General features: G+C 34.4%; 5 non-coding genes and 2 pseudogenes across 5 annotated transcripts; all 7 read left to right on the top strand.

The window, feature by feature from the left end:
• LOC113567300 lies at positions 1-2,969 on the top strand (annotated as a pseudogene; the record flags this gene model as incomplete).
• Positions 2,970-5,979: 3,010 nt separating this feature from the next.
• Positions 5,980-7,974, top strand: LOC113567303. The gene has a single exon (XR_003409399.1). It is a non-coding gene; the product is annotated as a small subunit ribosomal RNA (ribosomal RNA).
• Positions 7,975-8,570: 596 nt separating this feature from the next.
• On the top strand, positions 8,571-8,749 carry LOC113567301. Its single transcript, XR_003409397.1, has one exon. It is a non-coding gene; the product is annotated as a 5.8S ribosomal RNA (ribosomal RNA).
• Positions 8,750-9,162: 413 nt separating this feature from the next.
• Positions 9,163-13,125, top strand: LOC113567304. Its single transcript, XR_003409400.1, has one exon. It is a non-coding gene; the product is annotated as a large subunit ribosomal RNA (ribosomal RNA).
• A 3,009-nt stretch (positions 13,126-16,134) lies between these two features.
• On the top strand, positions 16,135-18,129 carry LOC113567302. The gene has a single exon (XR_003409398.1). It is a non-coding gene; the product is annotated as a small subunit ribosomal RNA (ribosomal RNA).
• A 596-nt stretch (positions 18,130-18,725) lies between these two features.
• On the top strand, positions 18,726-18,904 carry LOC113567298. The gene has a single exon (XR_003409396.1). It is a non-coding gene; the product is annotated as a 5.8S ribosomal RNA (ribosomal RNA).
• A 413-nt stretch (positions 18,905-19,317) lies between these two features.
• LOC113567299 lies at positions 19,318-22,768 on the top strand (annotated as a pseudogene; the record flags this gene model as incomplete).

Genomic DNA, 22,768 nt, shown 5'->3' with positions numbered 1-22,768 from the left:
CCGAAAGATGGTGAACTATACTTGATCAGGTTGAAGTCAGGGGAAACCCCTGATGGAAGACCGAAACAGTTCTGACGTGCAAATCGATTGTCAGAATTGAGTATAGGGGCGAAAGACAATCGAACCATCTAGTAGCTGGTTCCTTCCGAGTTTCCCTCAGGATAGCTGGTTGCATTTTAATGTTATATAAAATAATCTTATCTGGTAAAGCGAATGATTAGAGGCCTTAGGGTCGAAACGATCTTAACCTATTCTCAAACTTTAAATGGGTAAGAACCTTAACTTTCTTGATATGAAGTTTAAGGTTATGATATAATGTGCCCAGTGGGCCACTTTTGGTAAGCAGAACTGGCGCTGTGGGATGAACCAAACGTAATGTTACGGTGCCCAAATTAACAACTCATGCAGAAACCATGAAAGGCGTTGGTTGCTTAAAACAGCAGGACGGTGATCATGGAAGTCGAAATCCGCTAAGGAGTGTGTAACAACTCACCTGCCGAAGCAACTAGCCCTTAAAATGGATGGCGCTTAAGTTGTATACCTATACATTACCGCTAAAGTAGATGATTTATATTACTTGTGATATAAATTTTGAAACTTTAGTGAGTAGGAAGGTACAATGGTATGCGTAGAAGTGTTTGGCGTAAGCCTTCATGGAGCTGCCATTGGCACAGATCTTGGTGGTAGTAGCAAATAATCGAATGAGACCTTGGAGGACTGAAGTGGAGAAGGGTTTCGTGTGAACAGTGGTTGATCACGAGTTAGTCGGTCCTAAGTTCAAGGCGAAAGCCGAAAATTTTCAAGTAAAAAATCAGTGAGTAATATTGTCAAATCTTTTATGATTTTTAAATACTTGAATAATTTTGAACGAAAGGGAATACGGTTCCAATTCCGTAACCTGTTGAGTATCCGTTTGTTATTAAATATGGGCCTCGTGCTCATCCTGGCAACAGGAACGACCATAAAGAAGCCGTCGAGAGATATCGGAAGAGTTTTCTTTTCTGTTTTATAGCCGTACTACCATGGAAGTCTTTCGCAGAGAGATATGGTAGATGGGCTAGAAGAGCATGACATATACTGTTGTGTCGATATTTTCTCCTCGGACCTTGAAAATTTATGGTGGGGACACGCAAACTTCTCAACAGGCCGTACCAATATCCGCAGCTGGTCTCCAAGGTGAAGAGTCTCTAGTCGATAGAATAATGTAGGTAAGGGAAGTCGGCAAATTAGATCCGTAACTTCGGGATAAGGATTGGCTCTGAAGATTGAGATAGTCGGGCTTGATTGGGAAACAATAACATGGTTTATGTGCTCGTTCTGGGTAAATAGAGTTTCTATCATTTATGGTAGTTACTTGTTCCCCGGATAGTTTAGTTACGTAGCCAATTGTGGAACTTTCTTGCTAAAATTTTTAAGAATACTAATTGGGTTAAACCAGTTAGTTCTTATTAATTATAACGATTATCAATTAACAATCAATTCAGAACTGGCACGGACTTGGGGAATCCGACTGTCTAATTAAAACAAAGCATTGTGATGGCCCTAGCGGGTGTTGACACAATGTGATTTCTGCCCAGTGCTCTGAATGTCAAAGTGAAGAAATTCAAGTAAGCGCGGGTCAACGGCGGGAGTAACTATGACTCTCTTAAGGTAGCCAAATGCCTCGTCATCTAATTAGTGACGCGCATGAATGGATTAACGAGATTCCTACTGTCCCTATCTACTATCTAGCGAAACCACAGCCAAGGGAACGGGCTTGGAATAATTAGCGGGGAAAGAAGACCCTTTTGAGCTTGACTCTAATCTGGCAGTGTAAGGAGACATAAGAGGTGTAGCATAAGTGGGAGATATTAGATTTCGGTTTGGTATCGACAATGAAATACCACTACTCTTATTGTTTCCTTACTTACTTGATTAAATGGAACGTGTATCATTTCCTAGCCATTATACGGATATATTTATTATATCTTATGGTATTGGGTTTTGATGCAAGCTTCTTGATCAAAGTATCACGAGTTTGTTATATAATCGCAAACAAATTCTTTAATGAGAAAATGCATTTATGTATTTTCAATTTGAAAATTTGGTATAACTCCAATTACTCAGGTATGATCCAATTCAAGGACATTGCCAGGTAGGGAGTTTGACTGGGGCGGTACATCTCTCAAATAATAACGGAGGTGTCCCAAGGCCAGCTCAGTGCGGACAGAAACCACACATAGAGCAAAAGGGCAAATGCTGACTTGATCTCGGTGTTCAGTACACACAGGGACAGCAAAAGCTCGGCCTATCGATCCTTTTGGTTTAAAGAGTTTTTAACAAGAGGTGTCAGAAAAGTTACCATAGGGATAACTGGCTTGTGGCGGCCAAGCGTTCATAGCGACGTCGCTTTTTGATCCTTCGATGTCGGCTCTTCCTATCATTGTGAAGCAAAATTCACCAAGCGTTGGATTGTTCACCCATGCAAGGGAACGTGAGCTGGGTTTAGACCGTCGTGAGACAGGTTAGTTTTACCCTACTAATGACAAAACGTTGTTGCGACAGCATTCCTGCGTAGTACGAGAGGAACCGCAGGTACGGACCAATGGCACAATACTTGTTCGAGCGAACAGTGGTATGACGCTACGTCCGTTGGATTATGCCTGAACGCCTCTAAGGTCGTATCCGTGCTGGACTGCAATGATAAATAAGGGGCAATTTGCATTGTATGGCTTCTAAACCATTAAAAGTTTATAATTTATTTTATAAACGACAATGGATGTGATGCCAATGTAATTTGTAACATAGTAAATTGGGAGGATCATCGATCACCTGATGCCGCGCTAGTTGCATATAAAAACATTATTTAATACAATGACAAAGCCTAGAATCAATTGTAAACGACTTTTGTAACAGGCAAGGTGTTGTAAGTGGTTGAGCAGCTGCCATACTGCGATCCACTGAAGCTTATCCTTTGCTTGATGATTCGATATATATAAATTTATTCTTTATATATGAAAATTATTTTTATATATTTATATGAATATATACCTATAAATGGTAATATATATATATATATTAAAAAGAATATATTTTATATAAATATGGATAAATTATTTATCCTATATAAATTACGTTGGCTTGAATATGAATATAATGTTATATTATAAGTTTGTTATACTTAATTACATATGAAATGATACTTATAAAAATTGTATTATGTGAACACACGAAACATAGTGTATATGCATATGTGCAAATGTGAATGTATATATGAAATAATATGAATGCAAAAAGCATGGAGTGATCGTATGTGGAACTTGGAAGTATTTCTAATATTGGAATTTAATGATATGTGATATGAATGCAAGAATTAAATAGTTTGGTATATAAAATGTGATAATATTATATGTTATATTATAACATGAGCATGATTTGATTATGAATACAGAAAATATAAAGATATATTTTATATACATATGTACAAATATATGTATATTTGGAGTGATCGTATGTGGAACTTGGAAGTATTTCTAATATTGGAATTCAATGATATGTGATATAAATGCAAGAATTAAATAGTTTTGTATATAAAATGACAATATTATGGATATGGGGAAACATTCACCATATCCTAAAAATTATAACATGAGTATGATTTGATTTTGAATAGAGAAAATATAATGATATATTTTATATACATATTTACAAAAATATATGTATATTTTTGAAATTGTGTTATAATGAATAAAAATAACAAATAACGCCGAGGTGTGCTATAAAGTATCAATATTAGGTTTTATATGGATATGGATATGGATATGGGAATGTTTCTCATATATAATATAACATTATAGCATAATCACATTGCGATTATAAATATAGAAAATATAAAAATTTATTTAATATAAATAGATATATTACGTGTATATGTGAAATTAAAGCAAAGATACCAGCTGATATGATATCTTTCATGTAAATGAATGATGAATGTAATGAAAAATAATTAATTTAATTTCATATGATATGGGGAACATACTAAGTCGGCAATGTCTGTTTATTTTATATGCGTATATATATTTTTCTTAATATATATGAATAATTTTGAAGTGATAGTATAATATTTTGTATTAAAATACGAAAAGAAACTATTTTTAAAAGGTACTCTCAAGTAAAAATACCTGATTTGCGGAAAGCGTGGCAGAAAACCTATATAGGGAGTGGTAGTCTCGTGCATGGTATATTTCATATGAAAATTTTATAATGAAAAATTATTAATTTATTTCATATGATATGGGGAATATACTTAGCCGGCAATGTCTGTGTATTTTATATGAATATATATATATTTCTTAATATATATGAATAATTTTGAAGTGATAGTATTGTATTTTTTATTAAAATACGAAAAGAAACTATTGTTAAGAGGCACTCTCAAGTAAAAATACCCGATTTGCGGAAAGCGTGGCAGAAAACCTATATAGGGAGTGGTAGTCTCGTGCATGGTATATTTCATATGAAAATTTTATAATGAAAAATTATTAATTTATTTCATATGATATGGGGAATATACTTAGCCGGCAATGTCTGTGTATTTTATATGAATATATATATATTTCTTAGTATATATGAATAATTTTGAAGTGATAGTATTGTATTTTTTATTAAAATACGAAAAGAAACTATTGTTAAGAGGCACTCTCAAGTAAAAATACCCGATTTGCGGAAAGCGTGGCAGAAAACCTATATAGGGAGTGGTAGTCTCGTGCATGGTATATTTCATATGAAAATTTTATAATGAAAAATTATTAATTTATTTCATATGATATGGGGAATATACTTAGCCGGCAATGTCTGTGTATTTTATATGAATATATATATATTTCTTAATATATATGAATAATTTTGAAGTGATAGTATTGTATTTTTTATTAAAATACGAAAAGAAACTATTGTTAAGAGGCACTCTCAAGTAAAAATACCCGATTTGCGGAAAGCGTGGCAGAAAACCTATATAGGGAGTGGTAGTCTCGTGCATGGTATATTTCATATGAAAATTTTATAATGAAAAATTATTAATTTATTTCATATGATATGGGGAATATACTTAGCCGGCAATGTCTGTGTATTTTATATGAATATATATATATTTCTTAATATATATGAATAATTTTGAAGTGATAGTATTGTATTTTTTATTAAAATACGAAAAGAAACTATTGTTAAGAGGCACTCTAAAGCAAAAATACCCGATTTGCGGAAAGCGTGGCAGAAAACCTATACATGATGGACAGTTGATGTCCATCGGTATTGTATACAATATTTGGTACAGTATTGTATATAATATTATTATATGTTGTCATTATACTCAAAGTAGTGTTTAATAGGAGATATTTGTTTTCAAATTGATCTTAATAAAGATAATATAGTGAAACTAACCAAGATATATACTATTTAGTATATATCATTTCTGTTTCGAATTATTATCGTGAATTTTTGGAAATGGTCTTATATGATTAAATATTGTATGAGTGCCATTTCAACAATGTACCAGCATATATAATCAAAGCGATTTATATGCAAATTCAAATATTGCCAAAATATATAAATTCCATTCCACATGAACTCATGTGTTTGGTTTTATTTAATGTATATCACAAAAAACGCATACGAAATTGGATAAATTTTAAATTTGTTGTCAAAATACATAGTTTAAACACAATTAATATTGGTTTAAGCCTATATACGTGTGATAATATATTAAGTGCAAATAAAAAGATATTTTTGAACGAAAAAAAAATGTATATAATAAAATATATATATTTATATAGAGAAAAATGGCGAATGTGAATGCTATATAAAAATGGCCACAATCGTTTAACAAATTCTCATAAACTGTTGATAAAAAATAATTATTTATTTTTTTTTTTTTATTCAAAAGTATTATTGAGTTGTCAAATATTTACATATGTGAGCGTATGCGCACGAAACGAAAACATTATTCTGGTTGATCCTGCCAGTAGTTATATGCTTGTCTCAAAGATTAAGCCATGCATGTCTAAGTACACACGAATTAAAAGTGAAACCGCAAAAGGCTCATTATATCAGTTATGGTTCCTTAGATCGTTAACAGTTACTTGGATAACTGTGGTAATTCTAGAGCTAATACATGCAATTAAAACACGGACCTTATGGGACGTGTGCTTTTATTAGGCTAAAACCAAGCGATCGTAAGATCGTTACATTGGTTGAACTCTAGATAACATGCAGATCGTATGGTCTTGTACCGACGACAGATCTTTCAAATGTCTGCCCTATCAACTTTTGATGGTAGTATCTAGGACTACCATGGTTGCAACGGGTAACGGGGAATCAGGGTTCGATTCCGGAGAGGGAGCCTGAGAAACGGCTACCACATCTAAGGAAGGCAGCAGGCGCGTAAATTACCCACTCCCAGCTCGGGGAGGTAGTGACGAAAAATAACAATACAGGACTCATATCCGAGGCCCTGTAATTGGAATGAGTACACTTTAAATCCTTTAACAAGGACCAATTGGAGGGCAAGTCTGGTGCCAGCAGCCGCGGTAATTCCAGCTCCAATAGCGTATATTAAAGTTGTTGCGGTTAAAACGTTCGTAGTTGAACTTGTGCTTCATACGGGTAGTACAACTTACAATTGTGGTTAGTACTATACCTTTATGTATGTAAGCGTATTACCGGTGGAGTTCTTATATATAATTAAGTACTTGTATTTTTTTATATATTCCTCCTATTTAAAAACCTGCATTAGTGCTCTTCATCGAGTGTTATTGTGGGCCGGTACAATTACTTTGAACAAATTAGAGTGCTTAAAGCAGGCTTCAAATGCCTGAATATTCTGTGCATGGGATAATGAAATAAGACCTCTGTTCTGCTTTCATTGGTTTTCAGATCAAGAGGTAATGATTAATAGAAGCAGTTTGGGGGCATTAGTATTACGACGCGAGAGGTGAAATTCTTGGACCGTCGTAAGACTAACTTAAGCGAAAGCATTTGCCAAAGATGTTTTCATTAATCAAGAACGAAAGTTAGAGGTTCGAAGGCGATCAGATACCGCCCTAGTTCTAACCATAAACGATGCCAGCTAGCAATTGGGTGTAGCTACTTTTATGGCTCTCTCAGTCGCTTCCCGGGAAACCAAAGCTTTTGGGCTCCGGGGGAAGTATGGTTGCAAAGCTGAAACTTAAAGGAATTGACGGAAGGGCACCACCAGGAGTGGAGCCTGCGGCTTAATTTGACTCAACACGGGAAAACTTACCAGGTCCGAACATAAGTGTGTAAGACAGATTGATAGCTCTTTCTCGAATCTATGGGTGGTGGTGCATGGCCGTTCTTAGTTCGTGGAGTGATTTGTCTGGTTAATTCCGATAACGAACGAGACTCAAATATATTAAATAGATATCTTCAGGATTATGGTGTTGAAGCTTATATAGCCTTCATTCATGGTGGCAGTAAAATGTTTATTGTGTTTGAATGTGTTTATATAAGTGGAGCCGTACCTGTTGGTTTGTCCCATTATAAGGACACTAGCTTCTTAAATGGACAAATTGCGTCTAGCAATAATGAGATTGAGCAATAACAGGTCTGTGATGCCCTTAGATGTCCTGGGCTGCACGCGCGCTACAATGAAAGTATCAACGTGTATTTCCTAGACCGAGAGGTCCGGGTAAACCGCTGAACCACTTTCATGCTTGGGATTGTGAACTGAAACTGTTCACATGAACTTGGAATTCCCAGTAAGTGTGAGTCATTAACTCGCATTGATTACGTCCCTGCCCTTTGTACACACCGCCCGTCGCTACTACCGATTGAATTATTTAGTGAGGTCTCCGGACGTGATCACTGTGACGCCTTGCGTGTTACGGTTGTTTCGCAAAAGTTGACCGAACTTGATTATTTAGAGGAAGTAAAAGTCGTAACAAGGTTTCCGTAGGTGAACCTGCGGAAGGATCATTATTGTATGTTTCTACCGTTAACAAAAATATATATATATTGCCAATTTACCAAACAAAATATGTTTTTATAAAATCATAATTGTAAAATAAAATATATTCAGTTGTATATATTATATGTTTATATTAATTATATTGCCAATATACTCATTTAGTAGTAGCTATACATATAACATTGTGTTCTATGTGTGTAGCAATTAATATATAAATACATATTGATGATATTATTACAATAATATTGATTTATAAAATCTGTGTGCATATGTACCATAGTATGCACGCGTTGCGAATATGTATTGTCCATCATAGCTATGGGCATACATTGGTTAATGCAACAGCCTAAAAAGTACAATGTTGTACCTGATTTCAGGTTAATACTTTTATATAAATTGATAATTATCAAACAAGCCAAAATACATATTATATTATTTAAAAATATGGTAATATATCGCTTATATAAAACTAAGACATTTCGCAACATTCTTTTAGGATAAAACTAAAATTTATTGAAGGAATTGATATATGCCAGTAAAATGGTGTATTTTTAATTTCTTTCAATAAAGACATATCTGACAAATAAATGAATAAACAAATTTTAATCACTCTAAGCGGTGGATCACTCGGCTCATGGGTCGATGAAGAACGCAGCAAACTGTGCGTCATCGTGTGAACTGCAGGACACATGAACATCGACATTTTGAACGCATATCGCAGTCCATGCTGTTTGGTACTTTAATTAATTTTATAGTGCTGCTTGGACTACATATGGTTGAGGGTTGTAAGACTATGCTAAATAAGTTGTTTAAAAATTTTACGAAATTTTTAAGCATATTGTATATTATTGGATATATATATATATATATTCATAATATTGATATTAAATGGAAACGCATTATCTCTCATTGTTGTATATATTTGTGTGAGAAGAACGAAGAAAAATATATATTTTTTTGTCCTTTTTGAATCAAATAATACTGAGGAATGTCTAGCATAAAAAAATAATTAAAGTTTTTTCATCTAGAATTGCCTCTTATTAATGTTTCGAAAGGAAATTTTGTTGTAAATATAAATATTTAATATTCTTCGTGATATTCGTTATAAAATACGAATATTATAATGATTTCATTATGAGAACGCTCTATATATAATAATATAGTGTAATTATCATTATAAATTTTAATATACGTATATACAACCTCAACTCATATGGGACTACCCCCTGAATTTAAGCATATTAATTAGGGGAGGAAAAGAAACTAACCAGGATTTTCTTAGTAGCGGCGAGCGAAAAGAAATCAGTTCAGCACTAAGTCACTTTGTCTATATGGCAAACGTGAGATGCAGTGTATGGAGCGTCAATATTCTAGTATGAGAAATTAACGATTTAAGTCCTTCTTAAATGAGGCCATTTACCCATAGAGGGTGCCAGGCCCGTATAACGTTAATGATTACTAGATGATGTTTCCAAAGAGTCGTGTTGCTTGATAGTGCAGCACTAAGTGGGTGGTAAACTCCATCTAAAACTAAATATAACCATGAGACCGATAGTAAACAAGTACCGTGAGGGAAAGTTGAAAAGAACTCTGAATAGAGAGTTAAACAGTACGTGAAACTGCTTAGAGGTTAAGCCCGATGAACCTGAATATCCGTTATGGAAAATTCATCATTAAAGTTGTAATATTTTAACAATATTATAATAATAGTGTGCATTTTTTCCATATAAGGACATTGTAATCTATTAGCATATAACAAATTTATCATAAAATATGACTTATAGTTTATTCAAATTATTATGCTTGCATTTTAACATAGAATAAATGTCATTAATTTGATAAAGTGTTGATAAATTAAAATTAATACAGTGCGTTAATTTTTCGAAATTATATAATGGCATAATTATCATTGATTTTTGTGTTTATTATATGCATTTGTATGATTAACAATGCGAAAGATTCAGGATACCTTCGGGACCCGTCTTGAAACACGGACCAAGGAGTCTAACATATGTGCAAGTTATTGGGAGATAAACCTAATAGCGTAATTAACTTGACTAATAATGGGATTAGTTTTTTAACTATTTATAGATAATTAACACAATCCCGGGGCGTTCTATATAGTTATGTATAATAATATTTATATTATTTATGCCTCTAACTGGAACGTACCTTGAGCATATATGCTGTGACCCGAAAGATGGTGAACTATACTTGATCAGGTTGAAGTCAGGGGAAACCCTGATGGAAGACCGAAACAGTTCTGACGTGCAAATCGATTGTCAGAATTGAGTATAGGGGCGAAAGACCAATCGAACCATCTAGTAGCTGGTTCCTTCCGAAGTTTCCCTCAGGATAGCTGGTGCATTTTAATGTTATATAAAATAATCTTATCTGGTAAAGCGAATGATTAGAGGCCTTAGGGTCGAAACGATCTTAACCTATTCTCAAACTTTAAATGGGTAAGAACCTTAACTTTCTTGATATGAAGTTTAAGGTTATGATATAATGTGCCCAGTGGGCCACTTTTGGTAAGCAGAACTGGCGCTGTGGGATGAACCAAACGTAATGTTACGGTGCCCAAATTAACAACTCATGCAGAAACCATGAAAGGCGTTGGTTGCTTAAAACAGCAGGACGGTGATCATGGAAGTCGAAATCCGCTAAGGAGTGTGTAACAACTCACCTGCCGAAGCAACTAGCCCTTAAAATGGATGGCGCTTAAGTTGTATACCTATACATTACCGCTAAAGTAGATGATTTATATTACTTGTGATATAAATTTTGAAACTTTAGTGAGTAGGAAGGTACAATGGTATGCGTAGAAGTGTTTGGCGTAAGCCTTCATGGAGCTGCCATTGGCACAGATCTTGGTGGTAGTAGCAAATAATCGAATGAGACCTTGGAGGACTGAAGTGGAGAAGGGTTTCGTGTGAACAGTGGTTGATCACGAGTTAGTCGGTCCTAAGTTCAAGGCGAAAGCCGAAAATTTTCAAGTAAAAAATCAGTGAGTAATATTGTCAAATCTTTTATGATTTTTAAATACTTGAATAATTTTGAACGAAAGGGAATACGGTTCCAATTCCGTAACCTGTTGAGTATCCGTTTGTTATTAAATATGGGCCTCGTGCTCATCCTGGCAACAGGAACGACCATAAAGAAGCCGTCGAGAGATATCGGAAGAGTTTTCTTTTCTGTTTTATAGCCGTACTACCATGGAAGTCTTTCGCAGAGAGATATGGTAGATGGGCTAGAAGAGCATGACATATACTGTTGTGTCGATATTTTCTCCTCGGACCTTGAAAATTTATGGTGGGGACACGCAAACTTCTCAACAGGCCGTACCAATATCCGCAGCTGGTCTCCAAGGTGAAGAGTCTCTAGTCGATAGAATAATGTAGGTAAGGGAAGTCGGCAAATTAGATCCGTAACTTCGGGATAAGGATTGGCTCTGAAGATTGAGATAGTCGGGCTTGATTGGGAAACAATAACATGGTTTATGTGCTCGTTCTGGGTAAATAGAGTTTCTATCATTTATGGTAGTTACTTGTTCCCCGGATAGTTTAGTTACGTAGCCAATTGTGGAACTTTCTTGCTAAAATTTTTAAGAATACTAATTGGGTTAAACCAGTTAGTTCTTATTAATTATAACGATTATCAATTAACAATCAATTCAGAACTGGCACGGACTTGGGGAATCCGACTGTCTAATTAAAACAAAGCATTGTGATGGCCCTAGCGGGTGTTGACACAATGTGATTTCTGCCCAGTGCTCTGAATGTCAAAGTGAAGAAATTCAAGTAAGCGCGGGTCAACGGCGGGAGTAACTATGACTCTCTTAAGGTAGCCAAATGCCTCGTCATCTAATTAGTGACGCGCATGAATGGATTAACGAGATTCCTACTGTCCCTATCTACTATCTAGCGAAACCACAGCCAAGGGAACGGGCTTGGAATAATTAGCGGGGAAAGAAGACCCTTTTGAGCTTGACTCTAATCTGGCAGTGTAAGGAGACATAAGAGGTGTAGCATAAGTGGGAGATATTAGATTTCGGTTTGGTATCGACAATGAAATACCACTACTCTTATTGTTTCCTTACTTACTTGATTAAATGGAACGTGTATCATTTCCTAGCCATTATACGGATATATTTATTATATCTTATGGTATTGGGTTTTGATGCAAGCTTCTTGATCAAAGTATCACGAGTTTGTTATATAATCGCAAACAAATTCTTTAATGAGAAAATGCATTTATGTATTTTCAATTTGAAAATTTGGTATAACTCCAATTACTCAGGTATGATCCAATTCAAGGACATTGCCAGGTAGGGAGTTTGACTGGGGCGGTACATCTCTCAAATAATAACGGAGGTGTCCCAAGGCCAGCTCAGTGCGGACAGAAACCACACATAGAGCAAAAGGGCAAATGCTGACTTGATCTCGGTGTTCAGTACACACAGGGACAGCAAAAGCTCGGCCTATCGATCCTTTTGGTTTAAAGAGTTTTTAACAAGAGGTGTCAGAAAAGTTACCATAGGGATAACTGGCTTGTGGCGGCCAAGCGTTCATAGCGACGTCGCTTTTTGATCCTTCGATGTCGGCTCTTCCTATCATTGTGAAGCAAAATTCACCAAGCGTTGGATTGTTCACCCATGCAAGGGAACGTGAGCTGGGTTTAGACCGTCGTGAGACAGGTTAGTTTTACCCTACTAATGACAAAACGTTGTTGCGACAGCATTCCTGCGTAGTACGAGAGGAACCGCAGGTACGGACCAATGGCACAATACTTGTTCGAGCGAACAGTGGTATGACGCTACGTCCGTTGGATTATGCCTGAACGCCTCTAAGGTCGTATCCGTGCTGGACTGCAATGATAAATAAGGGGCAATTTGCATTGTATGGCTTCTAAACCATTAAAAGTTTATAATTTATTTTATAAACGACAATGGATGTGATGCCAATGTAATTTGTAACATAGTAAATTGGGAGGATCATCGATCACCTGATGCCGCGCTAGTTGCATATAAAAACATTATTTAATACAATGACAAAGCCTAGAATCAATTGTAAACGACTTTTGTAACAGGCAAGGTGTTGTAAGTGGTTGAGCAGCTGCCATACTGCGATCCACTGAAGCTTATCCTTTGCTTGATGATTCGATATATATAAATTTATTCTTTATATATGAAAATTATTTTTATATATTTATATGAATATATACCTATAAATGGTAATATATATATATATATTAAAAAGAATATATTTTATATAAATATGGATAAATTATTTATCCTATATAAATTACGTTGGCTTGAATATGAATATAATGTTATATTATAAGTTTGTTATACTTAATTACATATGAAATGATACTTATAAAAATTGTATTATGTGAACACACGAAACATAGTGTATATGCATATGTGCAAATGTGAATGTATATATGAAATAATATGAATGCAAAAAGCATGGAGTGATCGTATGTGGAACTTGGAAGTATTTCTAATATTGGAATTTAATGATATGTGATATGAATGCAAGAATTAAATAGTTTGGTATATAAAATGTGATAATATTATATGTTATATTATAACATGAGCATGATTTGATTATGAATACAGAAAATATAAAGATATATTTTATATACATATGTACAAATATATGTATATTTGGAGTGATCGTATGTGGAACTTGGAAGTATTTCTAATATTGGAATTCAATGATATGTGATATAAATGCAAGAATTAAATAGTTTTGTATATAAAATGACAATATTATGGATATGGGGAAACATTCACCATATCCTAAAAATTATAACATGAGTATGATTTGATTTTGAATAGAGAAAATATAATGATATATTTTATATACATATTTACAAAAATATATGTATATTTTTGAAATTGTGTTATAATGAATAAAAATAACAAATAACGCCGAGGTGTGCTATAAAGTATCAATATTAGGTTTTATATGGATATGGATATGGATATGGGAATGTTTCTCATATATAATATAACATTATAGCATAATCACATTGCGATTATAAATATAGAAAATATAAAAATTTATTTAATATAAATAGATATATTACGTGTATATGTGAAATTAAAGCAAAGATACCAGCTGATATGATATCTTTCATGTAAATGAATGATGAATGTAATGAAAAATAATTAATTTAATTTCATATGATATGGGGAACATACTAAGTCGGCAATGTCTGTTTATTTTATATGCGTATATATATTTTTCTTAATATATATGAATAATTTTGAAGTGATAGTATAATATTTTGTATTAAAATACGAAAAGAAACTATTTTTAAAAGGTACTCTCAAGTAAAAATACCTGATTTGCGGAAAGCGTGGCAGAAAACCTATATAGGGAGTGGTAGTCTCGTGCATGGTATATTTCATATGAAAATTTTATAATGAAAAATTATTAATTTATTTCATATGATATGGGGAATATACTTAGCCGGCAATGTCTGTGTATTTTATATGAATATATATATATTTCTTAGTATATATGAATAATTTTGAAGTGATAGTATTGTATTTTTTATTAAAATACGAAAAGAAACTATTGTTAAGAGGCACTCTCAAGTAAAAATACCCGATTTGCGGAAAGCGTGGCAGAAAACCTATATAGGGAGTGGTAGTCTCGTGCATGGTATATTTCATATGAAAATTTTATAATGAAAAATTATTAATTTATTTCATATGATATGGGGAATATACTTAGCCGGCAATGTCTGTGTATTTTATATGAATATATATATATTTCTTAGTATATATGAATAATTTTGAAGTGATAGTATTGTATTTTTTATTAAAATACGAAAAGAAACTATTGTTAAGAGGCACTCTCAAGTAAAAATACCCGATTTGCGGAAAGCGTGGCAGAAAACCTATATAGGGAGTGGTAGTCTCGTGCATGGTATATTTCATATGAAAATTTTATAATGAAAAATTATTAATTTATTTCATATGATATGGGGAATATACTTAGCCGGCAATGTCTGTGTATTTTATATGAATATATATATATTTCTTAGTATATATGAATAATTTTGAAGTGATAGTATTGTATTTTTTATTAAAATACGAAAAGAAACTATTGTTAAGAGGCACTCTCAAGTAAAAATACCCGATTTGCGGAAAGCGTGGCAGAAAACCTATATAGGGAGTGGTAGTCTCGTGCATGGTATATTTCATATGAAAATTTTATAATGAAAAATTATTAATTTATTTCATATGATATGGGGAATATACTTAGCCGGCAATGTCTGTGTATTTTATATGAATATATATATATTTCTTAATATATATGAATAATTTTGAAGTGATAGTATTGTATTTTTTATTAAAATACGAAAAGAAACTATTGTTAAGAGGCACTCTAAAGCAAAAATACCCGATTTGCGGAAAGCGTGGCAGAAAACCTATACATGATGGACAGTTGATGTCCATCGGTATTGTATACAATATTTGGTACAGTATTGTATATAATATTATTATATGTTGTCATTATACTCAAAGTAGTGTTTAATAGGAGATATTTGTTTTCAAATTGATCTTAATAAAGATAATATAGTGAAACTAACCAAGATATATACTATTTAGTATATATCATTTCTGTTTCGAATTATTATCGTGAATTTTTGGAAATGGTCTTATATGATTAAATATTGTATGAGTGCCATTTCAACAATGTACCAGCATATATAATCAAAGCGATTTATATGCAAATTCAAATATTGCCAAAATATATAAATTCCATTCCACATGAACTCATGTGTTTGGTTTTATTTAATGTATATCACAAAAAACGCATACGAAATTGGATAAATTTTAAATTTGTTGTCAAAATACATAGTTTAAACACAATTAATATTGGTTTAAGCCTATATACGTGTGATAATATATTAAGTGCAAATAAAAAGATATTTTTGAACGAAAAAAAAATGTATATAATAAAATATATATATTTATATAGAGAAAAATGGCGAATGTGAATGCTATATAAAAATGGCCACAATCGTTTAACAAATTCTCATAAACTGTTGATAAAAAATAATTATTTATTTTTTTTTTTTATTCAAAAGTATTATTGAGTTGTCAAATATTTACATATGTGAGCGTATGCGCACGAAACGAAAACATTATTCTGGTTGATCCTGCCAGTAGTTATATGCTTGTCTCAAAGATTAAGCCATGCATGTCTAAGTACACACGAATTAAAAGTGAAACCGCAAAAGGCTCATTATATCAGTTATGGTTCCTTAGATCGTTAACAGTTACTTGGATAACTGTGGTAATTCTAGAGCTAATACATGCAATTAAAACACGGACCTTATGGGACGTGTGCTTTTATTAGGCTAAAACCAAGCGATCGTAAGATCGTTACATTGGTTGAACTCTAGATAACATGCAGATCGTATGGTCTTGTACCGACGACAGATCTTTCAAATGTCTGCCCTATCAACTTTTGATGGTAGTATCTAGGACTACCATGGTTGCAACGGGTAACGGGGAATCAGGGTTCGATTCCGGAGAGGGAGCCTGAGAAACGGCTACCACATCTAAGGAAGGCAGCAGGCGCGTAAATTACCCACTCCCAGCTCGGGGAGGTAGTGACGAAAAATAACAATACAGGACTCATATCCGAGGCCCTGTAATTGGAATGAGTACACTTTAAATCCTTTAACAAGGACCAATTGGAGGGCAAGTCTGGTGCCAGCAGCCGCGGTAATTCCAGCTCCAATAGCGTATATTAAAGTTGTTGCGGTTAAAACGTTCGTAGTTGAACTTGTGCTTCATACGGGTAGTACAACTTACAATTGTGGTTAGTACTATACCTTTATGTATGTAAGCGTATTACCGGTGGAGTTCTTATATATAATTAAGTACTTGTATTTTTTTATATATTCCTCCTATTTAAAAACCTGCATTAGTGCTCTTCATCGAGTGTTATTGTGGGCCGGTACAATTACTTTGAACAAATTAGAGTGCTTAAAGCAGGCTTCAAATGCCTGAATATTCTGTGCATGGGATAATGAAATAAGACCTCTGTTCTGCTTTCATTGGTTTTCAGATCAAGAGGTAATGATTAATAGAAGCAGTTTGGGGGCATTAGTATTACGACGCGAGAGGTGAAATTCTTGGACCGTCGTAAGACTAACTTAAGCGAAAGCATTTGCCAAAGATGTTTTCATTAATCAAGAACGAAAGTTAGAGGTTCGAAGGCGATCAGATACCGCCCTAGTTCTAACCATAAACGATGCCAGCTAGCAATTGGGTGTAGCTACTTTTATGGCTCTCTCAGTCGCTTCCCGGGAAACCAAAGCTTTTGGGCTCCGGGGGAAGTATGGTTGCAAAGCTGAAACTTAAAGGAATTGACGGAAGGGCACCACCAGGAGTGGAGCCTGCGGCTTAATTTGACTCAACACGGGAAAACTTACCAGGTCCGAACATAAGTGTGTAAGACAGATTGATAGCTCTTTCTCGAATCTATGGGTGGTGGTGCATGGCCGTTCTTAGTTCGTGGAGTGATTTGTCTGGTTAATTCCGATAACGAACGAGACTCAAATATATTAAATAGATATCTTCAGGATTATGGTGTTGAAGCTTATATAGCCTTCATTCATGGTGGCAGTAAAATGTTTATTGTGTTTGAATGTGTTTATATAAGTGGAGCCGTACCTGTTGGTTTGTCCCATTATAAGGACACTAGCTTCTTAAATGGACAAATTGCGTCTAGCAATAATGAGATTGAGCAATAACAGGTCTGTGATGCCCTTAGATGTCCTGGGCTGCACGCGCGCTACAATGAAAGTATCAACGTGTATTTCCTAGACCGAGAGGTCCGGGTAAACCGCTGAACCACTTTCATGCTTGGGATTGTGAACTGAAACTGTTCACATGAACTTGGAATTCCCAGTAAGTGTGAGTCATTAACTCGCATTGATTACGTCCCTGCCCTTTGTACACACCGCCCGTCGCTACTACCGATTGAATTATTTAGTGAGGTCTCCGGACGTGATCACTGTGACGCCTTGCGTGTTACGGTTGTTTCGCAAAAGTTGACCGAACTTGATTATTTAGAGGAAGTAAAAGTCGTAACAAGGTTTCCGTAGGTGAACCTGCGGAAGGATCATTATTGTATGTTTCTACCGTTAACAAAAATATATATATATTGCCAATTTACCAAACAAAATATGTTTTTATAAAATCATAATTGTAAAATAAAATATATTCAGTTGTATATATTATATGTTTATATTAATTATATTGCCAATATACTCATTTAGTAGTAGCTATACATATAACATTGTGTTCTATGTGTGTAGCAATTAATATATAAATACATATTGATGATATTATTACAATAATATTGATTTATAAAATCTGTGTGCATATGTACCATAGTATGCACGCGTTGCGAATATGTATTGTCCATCATAGCTATGGGCATACATTGGTTAATGCAACAGCCTAAAAAGTACAATGTTGTACCTGATTTCAGGTTAATACTTTTATATAAATTGATAATTATCAAACAAGCCAAAATACATATTATATTATTTAAAAATATGGTAATATATCGCTTATATAAAACTAAGACATTTCGCAACATTCTTTTAGGATAAAACTAAAATTTATTGAAGGAATTGATATATGCCAGTAAAATGGTGTATTTTTAATTTCTTTCAATAAAGACATATCTGACAAATAAATGAATAAACAAATTTTAATCACTCTAAGCGGTGGATCACTCGGCTCATGGGTCGATGAAGAACGCAGCAAACTGTGCGTCATCGTGTGAACTGCAGGACACATGAACATCGACATTTTGAACGCATATCGCAGTCCATGCTGTTTGGTACTTTAATTAATTTTATAGTGCTGCTTGGACTACATATGGTTGAGGGTTGTAAGACTATGCTAAATAAGTTGTTTAAAAATTTTACGAAATTTTTAAGCATATTGTATATTATTGGATATATATATATATATATTCATAATATTGATATTAAATGGAAACGCATTATCTCTCATTGTTGTATATATTTGTGTGAGAAGAACGAAGAAAAATATATATTTTTTTGTCCTTTTTGAATCAAATAATACTGAGGAATGTCTAGCATAAAAAAATAATTAAAGTTTTTTCATCTAGAATTGCCTCTTATTAATGTTTCGAAAGGAAATTTTGTTGTAAATATAAATATTTAATATTCTTCGTGATATTCGTTATAAAATACGAATATTATAATGATTTCATTATGAGAACGCTCTATATATAATAATATAGTGTAATTATCATTATAAATTTTAATATACGTATATACAACCTCAACTCATATGGGACTACCCCCTGAATTTAAGCATATTAATTAGGGGAGGAAAAGAAACTAACCAGGATTTTCTTAGTAGCGGCGAGCGAAAAGAAATCAGTTCAGCACTAAGTCACTTTGTCTATATGGCAAACGTGAGATGCAGTGTATGGAGCGTCAATATTCTAGTATGAGAAATTAACGATTTAAGTCCTTCTTAAATGAGGCCATTTACCCATAGAGGGTGCCAGGCCCGTATAACGTTAATGATTACTAGATGATGTTTCCAAAGAGTCGTGTTGCTTGATAGTGCAGCACTAAGTGGGTGGTAAACTCCATCTAAAACTAAATATAACCATGAGACCGATAGTAAACAAGTACCGTGAGGGAAAGTTGAAAAGAACTCTGAATAGAGAGTTAAACAGTACGTGAAACTGCTTAGAGGTTAAGCCCGATGAACCTGAATATCCGTTATGGAAAATTCATCATTAAAGTTGTAATATTTTAACAATATTATAATAATAGTGTGCATTTTTTCCATATAAGGACATTGTAATCTATTAGCATATAACAAATTTATCATAAAATATGACTTATAGTTTATTCAAATTATTATGCTTGCATTTTAACATAGAATAAATGTCATTAATTTGATAAAGTGTTGATAAATTAAAATTAATACAGTGCGTTAATTTTTCGAAATTATATAATGGCATAATTATCATTGATTTTTGTGTTTATTATATGCATTTGTATGATTAACAATGCGAAAGATTCAGGATACCTTCGGGACCCGTCTTGAAACACGGACCAAGGAGTCTAACATATGTGCAAGTTATTGGGAGATAAACCTAATAGCGTAATTAACTTGACTAATAATGGGATTAGTTTTTTAACTATTTATAGATAATTAACACAATCCCGGGGCGTTCTATATAGTTATGTATAATAATATTTATATTATTTATGCCTCTAACTGGAACGTACCTTGAGCATATATGCTGTGACCCGAAAGATGGTGAACTATACTTGATCAGGTTGAAGTCAGGGGAAACCCTGATGGAAGACCGAAACAGTTCTGACGTGCAAATCGATTGTCAGAATTGAGTATAGGGGCGAAAGACCAATCGAACCATCTAGTAGCTGGTTCCTTCCGAAGTTTCCCTCAGGATAGCTGGTGCATTTTAATGTTATATAAAATAATCTTATCTGGTAAAGCGAATGATTAGAGGCCTTAGGGTCGAAACGATCTTAACCTATTCTCAAACTTTAAATGGGTAAGAACCTTAACTTTCTTGATATGAAGTTTAAGGTTATGATATAATGTGCCCAGTGGGCCACTTTTGGTAAGCAGAACTGGCGCTGTGGGATGAACCAAACGTAATGTTACGGTGCCCAAATTAACAACTCATGCAGAAACCATGAAAGGCGTTGGTTGCTTAAAACAGCAGGACGGTGATCATGGAAGTCGAAATCCGCTAAGGAGTGTGTAACAACTCACCTGCCGAAGCAACTAGCCCTTAAAATGGATGGCGCTTAAGTTGTATACCTATACATTACCGCTAAAGTAGATGATTTATATTACTTGTGATATAAATTTTGAAACTTTAGTGAGTAGGAAGGTACAATGGTATGCGTAGAAGTGTTTGGCGTAAGCCTTCATGGAGCTGCCATTGGCACAGATCTTGGTGGTAGTAGCAAATAATCGAATGAGACCTTGGAGGACTGAAGTGGAGAAGGGTTTCGTGTGAACAGTGGTTGATCACGAGTTAGTCGGTCCTAAGTTCAAGGCGAAAGCCGAAAATTTTCAAGTAAAAAATCAGTGAGTAATATTGTCAAATCTTTTATGATTTTTAAATACTTGAATAATTTTGAACGAAAGGGAATACGGTTCCAATTCCGTAACCTGTTGAGTATCCGTTTGTTATTAAATATGGGCCTCGTGCTCATCCTGGCAACAGGAACGACCATAAAGAAGCCGTCGAGAGATATCGGAAGAGTTTTCTTTTCTGTTTTATAGCCGTACTACCATGGAAGTCTTTCGCAGAGAGATATGGTAGATGGGCTAGAAGAGCATGACATATACTGTTGTGTCGATATTTTCTCCTCGGACCTTGAAAATTTATGGTGGGGACACGCAAACTTCTCAACAGGCCGTACCAATATCCGCAGCTGGTCTCCAAGGTGAAGAGTCTCTAGTCGATAGAATAATGTAGGTAAGGGAAGTCGGCAAATTAGATCCGTAACTTCGGGATAAGGATTGGCTCTGAAGATTGAGATAGTCGGGCTTGATTGGGAAACAATAACATGGTTTATGTGCTCGTTCTGGGTAAATAGAGTTTCTATCATTTATGGTAGTTACTTGTTCCCCGGATAGTTTAGTTACGTAGCCAATTGTGGAACTTTCTTGCTAAAATTTTTAAGAATACTAATTGGGTTAAACCAGTTAGTTCTTATTAATTATAACGATTATCAATTAACAATCAATTCAGAACTGGCACGGACTTGGGGAATCCGACTGTCTAATTAAAACAAAGCATTGTGATGGCCCTAGCGGGTGTTGACACAATGTGATTTCTGCCCAGTGCTCTGAATGTCAAAGTGAAGAAATTCAAGTAAGCGCGGGTCAACGGCGGGAGTAACTATGACTCTCTTAAGGTAGCCAAATGCCTCGTCATCTAATTAGTGACGCGCATGAATGGATTAACGAGATTCCTACTGTCCCTATCTACTATCTAGCGAAACCACAGCCAAGGGAACGGGCTTGGAATAATTAGCGGGGAAAGAAGACCCTTTTGAGCTTGACTCTAATCTGGCAGTGTAAGGAGACATAAGAGGTGTAGCATAAGTGGGAGATATTAGATTTCGGTTTGGTATCGACAATGAAATACCACTACTCTTATTGTTTCCTTACTTACTTGATTAAATGGAACGTGTATCATTTCCTAGCCATTATACGGATATATTTATTATATCTTATGGTATTGGGTTTTGATGCAAGCTTCTTGATCAAAGTATCACGAGTTTGTTATATAATCGCAAACAAATTCTTTAATGAGAAAATGCATTTATGTATTTTCAATTTGAAAATTTGGTATAACTCCAATTACTCAGGTATGATCCAATTCAAGGACATTGCCAGGTAGGGAGTTTGACTGGGGCGGTACATCTCTCAAATAATAACGGAGGTGTCCCAAGGCCAGCTCAGTGCGGACAGAAACCACACATAGAGCAAAAGGGCAAATGCTGACTTGATCTCGGTGTTCAGTACACACAGGGACAGCAAAAGCTCGGCCTATCGATCCTTTTGGTTTAAAGAGTTTTTAACAAGAGGTGTCAGAAAAGTTACCATAGGGATAACTGGCTTGTGGCGGCCAAGCGTTCATAGCGGACGTCGCTTTTTGATCCTTCGATGTCGGCTCTTCCTATCATTGTGAAGCAAAATTCACCAAGCGTTGGATTGTT

Source organism: Drosophila persimilis, unplaced genomic scaffold (assembly GCF_003286085.1).
Source record: "Drosophila persimilis strain 14011-0111.01,24,50 unplaced genomic scaffold, DperRS2 tig00003940-arrow-arrow-pilon, whole genome shotgun sequence".
Classification (NCBI taxonomy): Eukaryota; Metazoa; Arthropoda; class Insecta; order Diptera; family Drosophilidae; genus Drosophila; species Drosophila persimilis.
This window is presented reverse-complemented; position numbering and strand designations above follow the sequence as displayed.